We start from the raw sequence: 19907 nt of genomic DNA, 5'->3' as shown, positions 1-19907 counted from the left end.
TATACCCTCATCCCCTCCCCTATCACACCAACTTAGGAGAGGAGAGAAGCTTGGGAGAAACCAAAAGGCAATTCAAGACGGGGCAGTGTGGGCCCGCCCACAACCAGCGGGATCAACCTGAAAAGTAACGGGAACTGACAACTACAAAAAAAAAACAAAAACAAAAAAAAAAAACAAACCCAAACTCCAGCCTGCTTTAGCTTTAGTTATTCCTCTGAACACAGAAACATGAAAGCTTGATAAGGAAGCAGCGGCTTCCCTGTCCCCACCACTGCCACGCTCTCTTTTAAAAAAAGCTTAGCACAAGAGGGCTAGCCTCATAAAGATGATTCCTCAGGCTTTTCTGTGGAATGACCCTTCCAGAGTCTAATCTGCCATCTGGAAGTGAAAAGTCAGCTATTCATATTTCCAACTGGGTCCTACGGGGGTCCAATCTCCACCTGGCCATGGGAGTTTTAATTTCAAAACACACATCAGATCCCTTCACTTCTCTGTTGATAATTGTCCAATAGCTGATTGCTTTGTGTCCCCATGGCCTAGAACGGTGCCTGGCACATTTTAAAGAATAGGGTATACAGGCCAGGCATGGTGGCTCATGCTTGTAATCCCAACACTCTGGGAGGCCAAGGCAGGAGGATTATTTGAGCCTAGGAGTTTGAGGTTGCTGTGAGCTATGATGGCGCCACTGCACTTGTGCCTGGACAACAGAGTGAGACTCTGTTTCCAATCAATCAATTGATCAAATTAAAAAGAATATGACATATATGATAAGTATCTGCTGAGTAAAGGAATGCTTCAACTGTTAGAACCCAGACACAGTTAACACTAAAATACATTCAAAATGATTTAAATTGACAGAGAATAATTTGAAGTGAGGATGTCCCAATCAACTCCCAAGCCTTGGCCCAGAAAATCTTACATATAAACAAGCTTTCCACCTAGAGAACAAGGTGTACTATTAAACTCCTCATCAGATGAGACATTCTAGAGGAACTGGCGCGCAGGAGAAGAATATATCTAGGACGTTCTCACTTTGGGATCTATTGAGTGCATGGAGTTTTATATTTCACCCCAGTGATGTCAACCCCAGCTGAACAGGGCTCCTTTATGTCAACTCTGGGTGTTGACTGAATATGAGCTATTGATGCTCCTGTTCAGAGAATGGCCTAGACTGACACAGATGTCTCCAGGCTGAGTCAGCTGTGATTTTCCCTCAAGTTCTTTCAAGATGGTGCCTACCCCCTCAGTGCGCAATCACCAGGGACTTCTTTAGATGTCAATAAATGATTCTCGCAGCTTCCACTAAGCACTGCATGTCACACGAGTGCAGAGCACTTCATATGTGCGGTCTCTTTTTTTTTTTCAGGCTGCTAACAAGCCTATGAGGTTGGGGGCATTACTGTTTAGATTTTATCCATGACAAAGCTGAAGCACAGGGGTTAAGTGGTTTCTGCTCATACTGCTACAAAGTCAGACAAAGAAAGTAGGACTTGTGTAATCCTCATCGGTTCCCTGGAAGGGGAGAAGGAAAAAGAGAGATAGTGATAAAGGATGAAAAGCTGACGGTGTTATAGAAGCAAAGGGAGAGGGTGAGGGAGGAATGGTAAGGAAGGGGGGTTCGGTTTGCCAAAGCTGAAACCGAGTAATCTGCCTTAAGAAATATGTTAAAAAATTGGCTTGGCACAGGGTACAGTGCTGGCCACATCCACTGAGGCTGGTGGGTTCAAACCCAGGCCAGGCCAGCTAAACAACAATGACAACTACAACCAAAAAATAGCCAGGCATTGTGACAGGAACTTGTAGGCCCAGCTACCTGGGAGGCTGAGGCAAGAGAATCGCTTAAGCCTAAGAGTTTGAGGTTGCTGTGAGCTGTGACACCATGGTACTCTACCTATGGCGACATAGTGAGACTTGGTCTCAAATAAAAAAAAAAAAAAGAAGAAGAAGAAAAATGTTAATAAAAAGTAATGGCTGCTGACTGTGTGCCTGACACTGCCACTTAAATGGACATGGGCCATTTCAGTGAATTTATACAACAACCCCGTGAGGTGGACTCCATTACTAGCTTAATTCTATGGAAAACAAAATTGAATCTGGGAAAAGGTATGTGACTGGCCCCAACCCACAAGTTCACAGAGCCAGGAAGGGGCAAAGTAGGATGTAAATCCAGGTGTTCTGACTCCAGAACTTGCACTCTTAACTGCTCCATTATCTCTGTTGCAAAGCATTTCTCATCTAATACATCCTACATATTAAACCACATGTGGCTAAGACATTTAACACATCATCTCTGGAAAAGCTTGATCTAGACTCACCAAACCAGAGTAGGCTGGTTTAGAGCACCACCTGGAAGCAAGACCAGAAAAGGAGCAAGGTTTGTGCAATCACTATCCCTTGGCTGTCTCCAGGCCTCACCGTGAAGTAATACAGGCAGCTGTTAAAAATGGTGTCTGTGTTTGCTATCAGTTTTCCTTCAGCAGTCAGGATGGAATTCTTCCCACCTGTTGGGCTGCTTCTATGGCTCTATCATGCCTATATGAACACTCGGGGTACAGGATGACATTTATCAGTGATGCAGCCTCCTGGGTGTGACTCCACATTACTTCAGACTTGAGATGTAAGCACACAGGTAATTAATTCAGTGTGGAAAAGCTCTGGATTATGTGTTCATTCATTCACTCAATCAATATTTACTAACTACTTTCTAAGGGCAAAGAGTGTTCTCAATACTAATATATACCAGCAGATAAGACTGGAGTTCTCAACCCCAACACTGTTGACACTTTACAGCCAATGGAGCACAGTTCTGGGCATTGTGACATGCTAAGCAGCATTCTGACCTCCACCCACTAGATGTCAGTAGACCCTAGTCCTCTGTGGTGACCTCAAATTTTTTTTTTTTTTTTTTTTTGTGACAGAGTCCCTCTCTGCCACACCAGGTAGTGCCATGGCATCAACCTAGCTCACCACAACCTCCAATTCTTAGGCTCAAGCAATCCTCCTGCCTCAGCCTCCTAAGCAGCTGGGCTTTAGGTGCATGCCACAACCCTTGGCTAATTTTTCTATTTTTAGCAGAGATAGGTCAGGCTGGTCTTGAACTCCTGAGCTCAAGCAATCCTCCTTCCTTAGCTTCCCAGAATGCTAGGATTACAGGTGTGAGTCACGGCCCCTGGCCCCCAAAATGTCTTTAAACATAACTAAATGTCCCCTGGGGCACAAAGCCATCCCTTTAAAGAGTGATTGTTCTAGAGGTAATGAGAAGAAAAGAAACTATTAATAATTAAACAAATAAGATACTTTCAAATAACAACAAGGGAGCTGGAGTAGATAAAATGGCAATGGATTTGAGTTTTGAGCATGTGTAAAACTTACTTCCAAACTCACTTCTCCTTATCCAGGAAGCATGAGAAAGAGGAACTTGATGGAGAGAACTTATATTGGACCACTGCTCTTGAGAAGTGGCTCCCAAGTAGAGGCTGAAGGGATGACCCGTTTTCTGAACAGTTAGCTGCAAGCTTCTTTCTGCCTGGCAGAGGTCAGGGGAAGTAAACAAGAAAGGCTGGCCAGGAAGTAGACAGTCATTTCTGCAGCTCCAGCACCAACCTGGCCAGCAATTCCAGCCAACTTTGGGCAGACATCCCTGGGGAAGGACATTCTCATAAAAGACAATCCCTTATCAGATTATAGCCTGATGTCATAAGTCTGGTGAAAAGAATAGCCAGGTTTCAAAGGAAGGAAGGAAGAGAGAAAGAAGTATTATGAAGTCTGGAGCTGAACACCAGCAGGAGACCTTAGCCTGGTGTCAATGAGACGTGCACGGGATTTGGAGTTAGGAGGCTTGGATTTGTGTCCTGGCCCTGCTATTTACCTGAGTATGGCCTGAATATCACGGTATCTCCCTAAATCTCAGTTTCTGCCTCTGTGAAATGGGAAAGATAAAATCAATTGCATTTAGCTTTGTCTCTTGTATTTAAAGCATGTTGAACGTAAAATCAACCTCTAGGTCACAGATGATAATCGTTATCACCAGTGACACACTATTTATTAAGAATCTGAGAAAAAATCAAGACCTCGTCTCTACTAAAAATAGAAAAACTGAGGCAAGAGGATCATTTGAGCCCAAAAGTTGGAGGTTGCTATGAGCTTTGACACCATGGCACTCTACCCAGGGTGATAGCTCAAGACTCTGTCTTTAAAAAAAAAAAAATAAACAAACAAACAAAAATAACTCATATTTTAGGTATTGAGAAGAGGCTGTGAAATGTTTATTTTCAGAAAAGCATGCAGGATATTTCTGCTGTTCCTCTGCAGAAAGAAACATCCTCTTTACTTAAAACCAGTTGTTAGGCTGTATTTTTAGACGTCATGGTACAGTATCAATGAGTCAAAAAAAAATATGGGAGGGCAAGATACTGTAAACAGGAAAAGTCACAAAATATAACCAAGAAAGCTGGAGAGCACAGCCTGTGGGTTTAGGGGGGATTTTCATTTTCATCTGCAGTTCAGGTTAACCAGAAATGAAAGTTCTCCGGTCGCTTTGTAGAAAATGGAAATTTTGGCTTCAGCGATTATGCAAGTAGCCGACACCCTGTGGTTTGGAAACTTTTTGCTTTGCCAACTGTCAGTTTTCTCTTTTCCCGTGAAAAACAGCCTGTAGGAGGGAGCAAAAGTACAGCGTCTTTCAAAAACTTAAAAGTAAAGACAAGTGCAGCTTGGGTAAAGGGATTTTTAAAAATAAACTGCAGGACTGGTAATTTAGAGGTATTATAGGTACTGTTAATTCACTGTATGAGACATCTGGAAATCCTGGGCTTCATATAAGACACCTATGGAGCAAAACAGTCACATACATTGCCCTGTGAACCTACAAATTAACAAAAATTAATTAGAAAACCTGAATCAACTTTCCATTCATTTTGGAGTACAGGCTTATTGTCAGGGTTTTCATATTTCAATTTTTCATCAACCTTGTTAGAATGTCTCTGATTTATGCTTTTCACAGTCTCTTTGTTGTCTGTGGCCCCTGCATAGAGGCTAAAATTACTCCTCCTTGGGGAGTTTATAATTTATACAAATGTACTGTGTAAGGCATGGAGTCCTAGCCTATTTCTAATTGGTTGGCAGAAATGATGTATATAGTTAGGAGATTTAGAAAAGCTTCACCAAATTGTGAAAATGCGAAAGTCAAACTCATTTGAATCATAAAGAAAAATTCTTAATTTTAACATCCAGGGCTTGCTTTACCAGCACAGAAGAAACATTTCCTCTTAATCTAGAGGCTTCTAATATTTAGCTATGGAACTTCCTTGTCATCCCGTGCAGGTTATGGTCCAAATGAGATTCAGATTCTTCTTAAGGCTACTAACACAGAATTCAAAGATTAAAATAAAACAAAAGGCCACAGGTCAGGGAGAAAGCAAAAATATGAAAAAAGGAGCCAAAAAAGAAAGAAAAAAGATTTCTTGGCAAGCATCATGGAGCAACACAGCTAGGAGGGAAGAATCCTCTGGGAGAGCACCCGGTTGTGGGGCTGGCTCTTAGCCACTCACAAAAGCCCACTGGGCCATTTTATAGCTTGTTGCTAGGCACAACCAGTATTAAAAATTAACGTATGTTAACTTACAAAGAAATAAATTGCCTTACAAACAAAGGTAATAAAGCTCAACACTCTTCACTTCCCAATTATTTTACTACATTCATTTTACATTATTTGACTACATTTATACTATTACCTTTGCTCTTGAGGTTGCTGAATCTGTCTGGGAGCAACAATTCCCAACTCAGTAAACTGGTCAAGGTGAGACAACTGTCACTACAGAAATTAGCAACTGCGACAAATCGGCACCCATTCATCAGAGAGCTGGTCGTCAAAAGCCAGTGTACCAGTGGAGAAGACCCATGGGAGAAAGAGGTCTTGGGGACAGTGATGTTCAGAACACTCAAGATGCTGAGGCCACAGAGGGACCACATGATAAAAAGGAAAGAACAGAGGCTTCAGGTTTCAACAGTCCAGTGTACTTAACTTTTGTCAGACTCACTATTTCTAATACTTACTAATCTCTAAAATGGGTTTAACAACACCTGCCGACAGGGTTGTGACGACGCTCTTACACGCTGACACTGAGGTTGGCTATTAGAGCCTGCCATAAATGGTGACCCAGGGGGCAAGCTCATGGCCAAGGTTCTCCAGACTTAGGACTGCCACTGTCACATCAAATCCGCAGTGTCATTTTCCTTTTTAGTTCTCTGCAGTGGAATGTCAGTTTTGTAAGGGCAGGGATTTGCCTCACTTAGGGGCTTTCCTAGCCCCTAAGACAGTGGTTCTCAACCTTCCTAATGCAATTAATTCCTAATTAGGATTCCTTTCTAATCCCTTTAATACAGTTCCTCATGTTGTGATGATCCCCAAACATAAAATTATTTTCATTGCTACTTCATAACTGTAATTTTGCTAGTGTTATGAATCATAATGTAAATATCTGATATGCAGGATGGTCTTAGGTGACCCCTGTGAAAGGGAGTCCCCACAGGTTGAGAACTGCTGCCCTAAGACAATACCTAGTGCCTTGTGGATCTCAATAAATACTTTGTGAAATAAATGAATGACTCAGTTTTCCTTCATTTCCATCTCCTGCTCTACTTCTGAGTTTTCTACCCATTTCTACTGTTAAGGTCCCCCTGGCAACTAAGTGAATTCTTTGTCTCTTAAAGAAAAAAAATTAGTGTAAATATTCCAGGTGTACATCATTATGTTTAGATTCCTTTGGCTCTGCAACTGCCTGATTCCTCCCGGCTGTGTTGCTGCTAGCCTTCTGGAATCTTTTCCCTGCTAAAGAAGGCGGCTGTGACCCGAAAGCACAGCTGGAGGACGTTTCTAGCTTTTTCATTCACAAGCAGAATTGAGCACATGTCGTTATGCTCGGTCGGCAAGTTTCTCCCCACTTCTATTCCTGCCCTGTTCTAATCTCAGTTCCGTTTTGCCTCCATCAGAAGGGACGAGTCTTGTGAGAGGAACACTTGGGGCTGTATCCAGGGAACCAAATATTTTTCCCTGGGGCCCTGCCCAGCGTTCTTTCCTAGACTTGCTCTTGTGGACCAGCATTTCTGAAGGGAGAAGAGGGCTGGGTCATTTATAAAAGTGCTGGTGCTTCTGGTAAGAGTAGCCTGGATAGGTAGATTATGCAAACTCACTGGGAAGTCGTTAAAGTATAGAACATGAATTCAATCAGACTCTGTTTGAGCAGGGGCATAATACTGGGAGGGACTGGCCGCTTAGCCCCTCAATGCAAACCAGTGGGTGGCAGCAGCCCCTTGGGAGTCAGGCGAGTATGATGTTGGCCCTTGGCTCTTCCTCTCAGTAGCTGGGGACTTCAGGCAAGCTATGTACCCTCTCTGACTAGCTGTATAGAAGCAGGATAATTTTGCCTGGGGCATTATAAGTGTTCTATGTTATTACTTTTCAAAATTCTGCATATAATTTAACAAGTGTGAGGGGTAAGAGCACAGACTTGGGTTTACCCACTCTGCTCTGTACTACCTGTGTGAACCTGTATAGGTTCCTTACTTCTCTGGACCCTTTTGTCCTCATCTGAAAGTGGGCATACCAATGGCAGCCATCCCCCAAGGCTCACACAACGTGATATGTATGAAATCCTGAGCAGCATACATACTCTATAAATAGCAATGATGACTAATAATGCTACTATACTTTCACTAATAACAAACGAGCACTTGCTACACTGTCTCAGGGTGGATGTTCTCAAAGGCCGTGTTCTGGCACTGGCAGGTGGGGAATAGGTTTCACTCTGTTTCTGAAACCTGCAGAGTGCGGAAGAGAAGGGGGCAGGTAGCTCTGGCCACATATAAACTTGACCTGATCGCTCAGTTATCACCTTGGCTGTCTGAAGTGCCTGACATTTTCACCTGATTTGTTCTTTTAAACTTTATAACAAGTTTTGATGTACCAAGAATATTGTACCCTCATTTTAAAGATGAGGCCATGGAGCCCCAAAGACAAAATGCCACTTCCCCGTGGTCACACAGCCAGATGAGACAAGATTCCCTCCAAGTGGGGAGGTCCTTTTTTCCTATTACCCTAAACAACCTCTTGGCCCTTCTGAAACTATCTACCAAAAAATGGAGTTAAAAAACCCCAAACCAAAGTAGAAGCCACCTCTTATATGCAATGCTTCATCTTGGGCCTTTTATAGTGGGAAGACTTCCATTGCATTAAAGTAGAATTATAAAGTGAATGCAGCTCTCCCAGTCTGGGGGTACTTTCAGAATCTGTGGTGCTGCATTAGGTGGGGCATGGCCACTTTGATGGTTTAGCTGGCCAGTCCTTGATGCTTTTTATCAGATCAGACTGAAGTAGATGAGAAGAAAAAATCGGAGAATTCTCCAACAGCACTGGAGCTAAAAGCCCTAGTTTTTCTGGCTTAGGGAATACTATTCTAACTACTGTCACCTTTTTAGAATCTTAGCGGTTTAATGCATTAGAGCAGGAAAGATTTTTATCAAAGAGAAATGATTCATTTAAATAAAAAAAGTGGACTCAGTGGTGTAGACAAGGACTGGAGGTCTGGAAAAGAAAGATATAAGCCTGGAACAGTCAAGGGAACCTGGTCTTCCCCATGAATATTTTGGCCAAGAATTAGAAATATTTGTAGAACTTTCAGTTTTGTTTCATTACAATGTCTTTTTGTGTGTTACAGCCAATTTGAGTTCTGGGCAGTTACTATAGACCAGGGGTCCTCAAACTTTTTAAATAGGGGGCCAGTTCACTGTCCCTCAGACCATTGGAAGGCAGAACTGCAGGCCCTGGGAAGAGTTGGCTACTAAGCAGGACAGGCAGCGGCAGCAAAAACACCTGGCAGGCCAGATAAATGTCCTAGGTAGGGCCGCATGTGGCCCGCGGGCCATAGTTTGAGGATGCTTGCTGTAGACATTCACATGTGTCTCTTCCTCTGCAAACACAATAGTAAGTTACCAACTAAAACTGCACAGGGGAAAACTGGGCCTGAGTCTGTCCCTCATAATTGGGTCTTATTCTATTTTATCATTTGTTTCTCCTGATTACCAAGTACCCAATTTCCACCAAATTGTGAATGTTGTCCATTTTGCTAACTTCATTTATTGTTTTGTTTTCCAGTGAGTAACTATTTTTTTGAGCATCTAGTCTGTGCCAGGCTCTTGGTGATAGTGACTGTGCATTTTGTAGGAGGGTGGGTGCCTTAAGCCATAGTTGAAGTAGCCAGAAATTCTTTTTCTTTTATTTACAGACTATGAGATATGTCATTGGAAGTAAACTTCCCACTTTCCCAAAATAGAAGAGGCAAGGCTGAAAAAGGGAAAATCTTTTGCAGTGATGTCCAACAGATCTCTCTGTGATCACAGCAATGTTCTAAAGAGTGTTGGAGGTTGGATGTGGCTGAAACTCTAAAGATAATAGAGCTAGAATCAGAACCAGGAGAGGTTCCAGACAAAAAAACAAAACCAAACAACAACGACAAAACCCAACCAGGCTAGCTTCATACTCTTTTCAATTGCTGCCTATGTAGCCTTGGACATTTAATTTAGCTTTCTGAGCCTGAGTCTCCTTATCCGTAAAATGGGAGGATGATATGATCCATAATCCTCAGCACTGCTAACCTCAAAGCACTGAGGTCCCCCCTTCCTGTCTTACTCCTGTTGTGATAACAGTGGGAGAAGGTAACTGTGGGACTGGGTTTAAACAGTCTGGAAAACTTTGGGGGGAAAATTTTGTGCCTTTGCCTTGCCTTTTAGATGACTCAGAAGGTGATCACAGTAATCTGTAAAAAGCTCCAGTAAACTCGAGAAGGCACTCTGCTTGTGGGGGCACCTCCACTCAACCACGCCCAAGTTTCAGTACTTGCTAAACAGTGGGTCTGAAGTCTGAAGGCCTGAGTACAAATCCACCACTTTATCAACTATGTGACTGACACCCATTCATGTGTTTGCAAATATTTATTGAGATCTTACTGTGTTCCAGACTTTGTAATATGTAATAGATTCTGCGGATTTAACAGCAACGTAACCAGACAGTCAAAGTGCTCCTCTCTCACAGACTTGCTAGTGAAGGAGACAGCCAGCCAACAAGCAAACCAACCCAAACATAAGATGATTTTTTTTTTTGGAGACAGAGCTTCAAGCTATCCCCCTAGGTAGAGTGCCATGGCATCACACTCACAGCAACCTCCAACTCCTGGGCTCAAGCAAGTCTCCTGACAGCCTCCCAAGTAGCTGGGACCACAGGCACCCACCACAATGCCTGGCCATTTTTTGGTTGCAGCCATCATTGTTGTTTGGCGGGCCCGGGCTGGGGATTCGAACCCGCCACCTTCGGTGTATGTGGCTGGCGCCTTAGCCGCTTGAGCCACAGGCGCTGAGCCACCCAAACATAAGATCTTAGGTTGTGCTAAGTACCATGAAAACAAGAAAACAGAATAGTGTGGTGGAGGAGAGTTAACTTTAGACAGAGCCATCAGGCAAGGATTATCTAGGATGTAACATCTAATCTGAGATGGCAATGGTGAGGGGTCAGCCTTGGGAAGAAACCAGAAAAGTGCATTCCAGAAAGAGGGCCAGTAAGTACTAAGGCCCTGAGGTAGAACATGCCTGGGTTAAGATACAGTTGCATAACTTCCCCCCTCATCATTATACTCTTATTTTTTTTCTTTTCTAATACTTAGAACACTATTTTGTTTTCTTTTTATGCATTTCTTTTTTTTTTTTTTTATTGTTGGGGATTCATTGAGGGTACAAAGATCCAGGTTATACTAATTGCATTTGTCAGGCAAAGTCCCAGAAAAAACTTTTTTTCAAAGAGTAAGGCCTGCCACTCTTACACCAAGGCTGGCACGTTCGAACCTGGGCCAGGCCAGCTAAACAACAATGACAACTGCAACAACAACAACAAAATAGCCAGGCATTGTGGTGGGCGCCTATAGTCCCAGCTACTTGGGAGGCTGAGGCAAGAGAATCGCTTAAGCCTAAGAGTTTGAGGTTGCTGTGAGCTATGATGCCACGGCACTCTACCCAGGGTGACATAGTGAGACTCTGTTTCAAAAAATAAATAAATAATAAAGAGTGCACTCGTAAGGAGACTTTCTGGACTTTATCCCCCTATTACCCACCTTTTCCATGAAATATTAATACCATAGTTATACCCTCTATCTTTTAGGTAGAGCTAAGTTTCAAAGGGCCACAAACTATGTTAATGCCTAAGATTTTCTGTACCCCTCAAGAATCAATTTTCACTCTCCTTGGGAGTGAAGTTACTCCCTTGAAAATGCATAGTTTAAGGAAAAAAACAGCAGCAAGTGGAGCTTGGTCACCAAGAGGGAGAGAATAGGAGATAAGGTCAGGAGACAAGGAGTTAATGATGGCTTATTAGTGGTTCTCAAAGTGAGGCCCCAGGCCCAGTGGTAGCACCACAGTGTCAATGAGAGCTTGATAGAGGAGGGGGGTGGGGGGGGTGGTTTCCCTGTCCTCTGTGTGCTCACAGCCCTCCAGGCCCCTGTGATGCCTGCTGAAGGCTGACATCACTGGGCTGGCTCACTCACTGCACTGCAGGCCACAGTAAGAGTGTGGGGCTTATTCCAAACTGCAAACTCACCAGAGGCTTTTAGCATAGAGAAGGCCATGTGTAAAGGACAACTGCCCACAGTGAGGAGAAAAGTCTGGAGAGGGAGAGGCCATGGCAGAAGGAGGAGAATCTGGTAGGCTTTTGCACTGGTCTTCATCTGCCAAATGGGGATACACATATGACAACTTCGTAAGATTGTTGTAAGGATAGGGTGACCAGACGTCCCGCTTTTGGCGGGAGAGTCCCGATTTTTAACAATTTGTCCTGCGTCCTGCGGCGTTTTAAAAAACTCCCGAATTTTGGAAAGAATGCACGAATGGGGGGGAGAACAGGAAGGGAATATACAGTTTTTGGCTGCCATGTGGCTATTTCGCCAAGATAAGAGTTTTATATTATTTTTGTTAATTTTATAACATTAAACTGTAATAATAACAAATAATTGTTGAGAAGTGATTATCGAGAACTGCTTATCAAAGTTTGCATTGTTGTCAGGCCCCGCCCTGTCCCGCCCCCACCCTGCCCTGCCGCCCCCAATGGTGTCTTGCTTTACCAATGTTAAAATCTGGTCACCTTATGTAAGGATCAAAGAGTGAATACGTGTAAAGAGCTTACACAGCGCTTGGCACACATGAAGCACCCAGTCGATATTAAAACTCTTCTCTTTTGCCCCTTAAGTTGCTCTTCTAAAACTCCTGCTGGTTAATATCCAAACACAGATCCCTTCCCTTTAGACTCCTCTCCTCTATTTATGCTGATGTGGCCAATTCAGCGGGTCAAACTGCAACACGTCTGCAAGGCTGGCTCGGGTCATGGTGAAGGTTCCTGGTGTTCTATTCAGTTTCCTTTCACTTTACTTTTCTCCCCCTCCCTTAAGAGGTTTCACTGTTGGCCTAGAAAATGAAACTTAATGTCAAACCCGAGTTTTATAATCAGTTCTATCTTTAACTTTGGACAGTTTTTGTGTCCATAAAATAAGAGGTGCTGCACGCAGGAGGTGACACAGTGGAGGGGGAGGCGTGGCCTTGGGCAGCAGGGAAACCTGTATGCAAGACTGAACTTTAACACCAGAGGGTGGGGCCTTTGGCAAGTTATTTATTCCCCTTATTTATCTGTTCCTTTATCTGAAAAGCATGGATTATGACAGTATCTAACAGGCACAGACTACAACAGCACCCAGCATGGTGCCACACACTCGGTGTTAGCTGCGATGATTACTAATTACTGAACCCGCTACAGGGAAGATGCGGCTACGTGAAGCATTAAGAAGAATATAGTGCTCACTCTGGGAGGCCACGGTGGGGGCATCACTTGAGCTCAGGAACTGGAGACCAGCGTGAGCAAGAGTGAGACCCCGTCTCTACTAAAAATAGAAAAACTAGCTAGGCACAGTGGCACATGCCTATAGTCCCAGCTACTTGGGAGGCTGAGGCAGGAAGATCACCTGAGCCAAGAAGTTGGCAGGTGCCATGGGCTACGATGATACCACTTCACTCCACCTGAGGCAACAGAGCAAGATTCTTTCTCAAAGTATATATACGGTTCTGAAAATATTTTGGTTTGGGAGAGACATCAATGGGACAGGTTGATGGTACAGATGAAACATCCCCATGTAAGCTGCACCCCACAACCACCATACTAAACCCAGCCAGCTCAGGAGAACACACCCCAGCATATTCATATTACAGGCATGGGGTCTCCTGAGAGGGAAGTCTTGACGGGGGGTGGGGGGGCCTGAGCTTCAGAGCTGACCTAATCCAATCAGGAAGAAAGGAGGCTACCAAACCCCGCCCTCCCTGGTTCCTGCCCATCTTTCTTCTGGTTCTGTGCTCATTTCCCATCACTCCCTGGGCTCCAGCCACACCGGCATTTCCTGTTTGATCCCTTTTCCACCTCAAGGCATGAGGCAGTGGGGAAAGTGCCTGCTAACCCAAGTTACCCTTAAAACCATAGACTGACAATCATTTTCCCATAGAAGCCATTGTGGAGTCATCATGGGTGAAGACCCTGGAGTCAGACCACCCAGGGTTCAAGTCTTGCCCTAGATGCCTTGCTAGCATCACCACTGCATGCAGGCGACCTCATCTCTAATGGAAATGACACTGGTGCCAGCCTGCGAGGTTTAAATGAGCTCAAGCACACAGAGTGCCTGGAAGAGGTTTGGGTTCCACAGCTCTTCTGATGAGTACTCCTTGTTCTCTTAGCTCTCTATGCTTCTCTTTTATACCACTTTTCACAAATGGAATTAAATAATGATGTACTTTGTTAGTACGTATCTGTCTACTTAACCGCTGTATCCCTGCTTACAGCATGCACTATGTAAAAGCTCAGTAAACATCTGTTCAATGAAAAAACAGAGTTGCATATTTATTTTATAACAATTACAAAAACAACATATTATTCTGTTTTCATATAAAATTTATTTATTTATTTATTTTGAGACAGAGTATTATTATGTCACCCTCGGTAGAGTGCTGTGCTGTCACAGCTCACAGCAACCTCAAACTCTTGGGCTTAAGCAATTCTCTTGCCTCAGCCTCCCGAGTAGCTGGGACTACCGGCACCCACCACAACACCCAGCTATTTTTTTGTTGCAGTTGTCATTGTTGTTTTAATAGGCCCTGGCTGGGTTCAAACCTGCCAGCCTCAGTGTATGTGGCTGGCACCACTGAGTCCTCAGTGACCACTGAACCTCATATAAAATTTAAAAGTGCCACTGGTTGATCAGTAGTTTTTAAAAAGAAGGAGGTTTGTTGGAGGTCAGTCCTTGTTTTAATAAAAAGGAGTTTGCACCTTGAGGTGGGCACTTGGAGATGTGCATAGTTACCATGAACAACCCCTATTCTTGTGACTCGAATGCTTGGTTACTGCGATAGTCTGCAGATTTACAGGTGAATCCCCTAAAGCCAGATGCCTGTTCTAATGGTGAACACAATTACTTTCAGGTCCCATTAGAGTGACCTTACTCTCAACTCAACACAGGCCAAGTGTCAAGAGGGAATCTGTGCCTCTCTGCACCTGGTTGTTGCTAAAGGTATGATTCCTGCTCCCACGGGAACAGTATAAATAGCTGCAGAAGGGGAGGTGCCAAGGCTGCTCTTAGATTCCAAATACCTTCCATAGAGTCCGTGTCAATTCTGGGAAACCACACACAAAATCCTGTATCTTGCACATTGCTGTGGTTCCCATGTTCCCCTCCGAATTTCAGGCTATGCCAATGTGATAGTATTAAGAAGCAGGGCCTTTAAGAGGTGAGCAGGCCATGACAGCTGCTCTATCGTGAATGGGACAGAGGCCTTATGAAAGAGGCTTTGCACAGCATTTGGCTAGCGTGCCCTTCTGCCTTCTGCCACATGAGGACAGCAAGAAGGCCCTCACCAGATGGTGGCATCTTGATCTCGGATTCACTGGCCTCCAGAGTGTGAAAAATAAATTTCTAATTCTTTTTAAATTATCCAGTGTCAGTTATTCTGTGGTAGCAGCACAAATGGACTAAGACAAGGATCCCACTCAGAGGCCAAGTAGTTTCTCACCATTTCTCTGAAAGACACACCCCGTAGTTCTTAAGGGGGGACATCTCCGAGGTCTGTTAACGAGGCTGGAGGAGTTTGCAACCTGGTCCCCACTCCCAAGGATAGGCAAACATGTTAGTAGGAAAAGCTTTCTACAAAGACTTGCTATAACTTCTATCAGATTGTATGGGGGCTGAGAAACAGATCCTTAAAAAGATGAACACTCGACCACAAGCCAAGACCAAAGTCTACAACAGACTTACTGCGATCACTTATTTGTGAACTCTGTCCACTGAAATCCAGACAAAAGTCTGTGGGTCAGGTGATCTCAAGTGTCTAAATGATGGAAGGCTGATGGATGTCCAGACAATGTTAAGATTCAAAGAGATCCACATGTGGGCTAATGAAGAACTGGTTCCTATTATGCTCTCCTGAACATTAGGGGTGATGAGAAAAAGTTACCCATTCATTACTTTGTATACTCCATTTTCTGGTGGTACATAAATATTTTCTTGATACCACTGTCTTTGGAAAGGATTTTTAATAATATTATTAAATAATATTAACTGCCACTCATTAGGCACAGCTTCCATGCCAGATTCTGACTCTAACCCCCTTGACAATGTTAAAAGGCAGTTTTATTTTTATTTTATTTTTAACTGGTATGTAATACTTACACATATTTATGGGGTACACAGTGGTGTTTCAACACACCTGATGAATACTGATTAGATCAGGGTAGTTAGCACAGCCATCATTTCCAACATTTATAATTTCTTGGTTTTGGGAACATTCAATACCCTCCTTCCCACTATTTAAAACTATATATATTGTTAACTGTAGTAGTCTTGTAGTGATATAAAATACTGAAACTTCTTTCTTTCTTTCGTTCTTTTTTGAGACAGAGCCTCAAGCTGTCCCCCTGGGTAGAGTACCGTGGCATCACAGCTCACAGCAACCTCCAACTCATGGGCTCAAGCGAGTCTCCTGCCTCTGCCTCCCAAGTAGCTGGGACCACAAGGCACTCACCACAACACCACAACACCTGGCTATTTTTTTTTTTTTTGGTTGCAGCCATCATTGTTGTTTGGTGGGCCTGAGCTGGATTCGAACCCTCCACCTTAGATGTACGTGGCTGGCGCCTTAGCCACTTGAGCCACAGGTGCTGAGCCAAAACTTCTTTCCTTATTCCTTCTTTCTAGCTGTAATTTTGAATCCTTTAACAAATACTAGAGTGTGAGAAGGGCAGGAGGGAGGGCGGACAGGGAGAGGTTTGTTCAAAGTTAGTGCCAGTTACGCCCATCAGTGAGTACAGAGGGGAACGCAGTTTGTAAATGACAGAGCAGGGTTAACATGAAAAACATATGCTAATACTTCACTCTCCACGCTTCTTTCTCTCTGTTCCCTGTGGAGAGGGCCCATCACAAGCAGAACGTTTACCAGTGAACCCCTGATCACCTTTGGAGTTACTATTTGTCTCAGTTGACATTTGTCAATTTCTACCTAGATACACCCCTGCCAGTTTCATCTTGCGACCTCAAAATAATACCAATTAATCGCCACTACTCGCAGCCATTTCACTCAATAGTTTCTACGCTCCCCATGAATGTGTAGTAAATGAACAGCAAGTCTAGCTTGAAAGAGCTACAGACAGTCCCTGGAGAGTTCCTTATTTTCACTCCCTGACTGGTCACGCCCTCATAAGTGCCAATGCTGTGTCTCAGTCACCTTTGTGTGCCCAAGCCTGACACATAGCTGATACAGTACATACCCAGGAGATGTGTGTAGGCATTTAAAGAATTTGGAATTCAGGGAGCAATGTCACATTTCATTAGGAAAATTGTATCCATTACCCAAACATCCTGATTTCTTCCAAGAGAGCATCTCGATGTCTGATTCCAGTTAGCGGCTTTGGCAATTTCTCCATTTCTGGCTTTGCCTCACTAAATGTGTCCCTGCCCCTACCCATACACGGCCATTGGCTCTGCAGGCATCAGACTGGGTCATAACAGTCTGTGCCCTGAATTCCTTTCTCAGTGAAAAGGAAAATATCAGTGGAAAGGAAGAAAGAAGGGAGAGAAGGAAAAGAGAGAAAAGGAAAGACAAAAGGAAGAGATGGAGATAGATGGAGGGAAGCAGAGAGACAGACAGAGCTGCAATGTGTCTGGGCAATAGGGAAGTAACTACAGATAATTCAGGGTTATATAGAGAGTATTTGCAGGGGAAAAGGAGAATCAGCATTAGTCTCCTATCTTCACTCATCAACATGGATTCTGAGGCCTGGACAGAAAAATGTAGCTCCCTAGGCCCACACAGTTTGTTGGTAAGAGACCTGGAGTCCAGCACACGTGTGCACGTGTTCTCTCTCTCTCCTCTTGGGCTCTTCAGCCATGCCACACCTTTGTACAGGATAAAGATTCTCTGTTATGGAAGGCCACCTCTGGGATACTCCTATTCCTGACTGGAAAACCTGAATCTATAAACATCTAATAGAAATGATGATATAAAAAAATAGTTTCTTTTTTTTAATGCAAGTCTCTCTTCACAGAATAAAAAGAACAGTCTAGAAAGAACAAGTGGAAACTATAAAGACTTGTTCATTTTAACGTAAAAGGGAAAAAGGAAAAAAAACCCATAAGAGAAAATTAACCAATACAAGAAAATAGAAGTGTACATACCTCTACAGCCCCATCCTTCCTTTAAAGAAGAAAGGAATAAACAAGGAATATGCCCAATGCCCACTTTTCTTGGAACGATATGAACCTTGCTCAATCACGTAAACATTTATTAAGGTAGTTTACCTGCACTCAGCTTTATCATTCTAGTTTAGAAAAATATTGCATCTAAAAAAATTTGTTTTCCAACATTAAGTAAGAAAAATGTCTTCATTGGGGCTTTCCAGAAACCACCTTAGGGAGAAACAAGGGTCTCATTCTGGAATTATGATCTTGAAACAGGCCTCTGCTGAGAGCTCACTAATAGTTTAATGGTCGCCATGATGTTTTCCAAGCAAAGAGAAAGTGTTTTTGCATTTCTTTACCTACAAGAGACAAGACCGTTGGCCCATTTTCTTGCTGTCTTCTGAGCACTCACTCATAGGCTTTCCCCAGCACCCACCTTTCCGCGCACACCCCGGAGAAGGAGCTCACGTGAGTGAAATGCAGAGATACTGGAGATCAGGCAAGACCAGCAGCTGGCTAGAAACAGCAAAGACTGGACAGGGTAGAGGATCGAGCCTCGGGAGACCTGGAATCCAGGCTGTGCTTCTGCCCTAACAGGATATGAGTCTTAGGAAATTTCCTCCACTTTTCTGGATTTTAATCTTTTCAGTAATAGAATGAGGAAACTGGAAAAAGAGATTCATAAAGTTTCTTTTGGCTTAAATGTTTTGTGGCATAAATACACTTAGGAATTTTACTCATCAATCTAGTATTTGCCCACTGCCCATGTCCCGGCCTCTGGATAGCTACTGACACACTCTCCAAGGAAGGGACACGGCACCTGTGTGCAGAAACCTCCATCCTAGCAGTAAGCACTTCCCCTATCCTTCAAATGGAGAACTGAAAACAGAGCACTGGAACTCACAGGATACGCTCTGGAGTAGGGTTTGTATGTCCGGGAGTACGTTCAACCCTTTCCTAAGAGCTGGAGTCTCCAGTCCTTGAAAAGGCTGCGAAACAAGATGGTCTTACTTCTAAGGAGGTTCTATGGCCTGGATCTTAAGAACAGGATCATTTCACCTGAGGCCCTAGGTCCCTACACTGCCACTTAGAGAATCCAGGGCACAGGACTGCATTGTGGACAAGATCATGTTCCTTTCCACTCCTTCAGACATTAGACACCTTTAGATAGGACTGGTGTAGAGACAACTGATTCATTCCTAAGGTCACATGAGATACTATGACAGAGAGCTACTATCCCAGTCCCTATTGTGATATATTTATTTCTTTGACGTTTCTGTTCTCTACCCAATCCTACCCACTTCCTCTACAGACTTCCTTCTATCCCCAAGAGTTTTGCAGTGTACTGGATGAGATAATTTCCTTTGCTTTCTACCCAGATTTTCCTCCCCTCCACCATTACCAACGTCTACCTATCAGGGAAGAAAAATGGACACAGTGAGTTGGACTTAATGAGTTTACCATAACCACATTACAGGGAAGGAAAGGGAAAAAAAAGCTGCCCTTTAATAAGGATGTAGGACTTCCTCTGGCAAATCATAAAAATTTTATTAATAAATTGATAGCCCTCCCCCAAAATGGCATTTCTGAAGTCTCTGCCTTGAGCTGCTGAATTCTGATTACAGAGTCCTCACCCCATAAACTAGATGGGGGGACAGAATTCAATTTTCCTGCTTCTTTCTCAAGGCAAAACAGGGACGTACATCAAAAGGTCCTTTCAGAGAGGCTGCTAATGAGTTCCAGGACATCACAGGATTTTTGCTGCCAAGTGCTCACAAAAATAGAGAAGGCCCCAAACACATCTTGCTGATGAAATGATTAACAATTATATGTCTAAAATCATTTTCATTCTGCTTATTGACACAGTTCCTGCCCTCTCTCTGTCCTTTCTATATCCGTAGAGAAACTTTAGTCTTTAAAATTAAAAAGAAAAGAAAAGAAAGAAAAAAGAAAGAGAGTGGGTGAGCAAAGGGTGGGCAATGACGAGGTGGGATTATAGACGTCAACAAGAATTACCAACGCTCTGAAGTAAAACCAAAAGATCAGCCTTTCAGGACCTTTAAAGGAGCAAAGACAGCATTTAAAATGACAGGAAACTCCCCCCCCCCC

General features: G+C 43.5%; 1 protein-coding gene across 3 annotated transcripts in view; it reads right to left on the bottom strand.

Moving 5' to 3' along the window:
- FRMD4B (FERM domain containing 4B) overlaps positions 1-19907 on the bottom strand; it is a 163410-nt gene that overhangs the window by 143098 nt on the left and 405 nt on the right. The window lies entirely within an intron of this gene.

This window comes from Otolemur garnettii, unplaced genomic scaffold (genome assembly GCF_000181295.1).
Source record: "Otolemur garnettii isolate 467f Iridium unplaced genomic scaffold, OtoGar3 scaffold00015, whole genome shotgun sequence".
In the NCBI taxonomy this organism is placed as follows: domain Eukaryota; kingdom Metazoa; phylum Chordata; class Mammalia; order Primates; family Galagidae; genus Otolemur; species Otolemur garnettii.
Note: the sequence above shows the minus strand (reverse complement) of the source record. Positions and strands in the feature narration are given on the sequence as shown.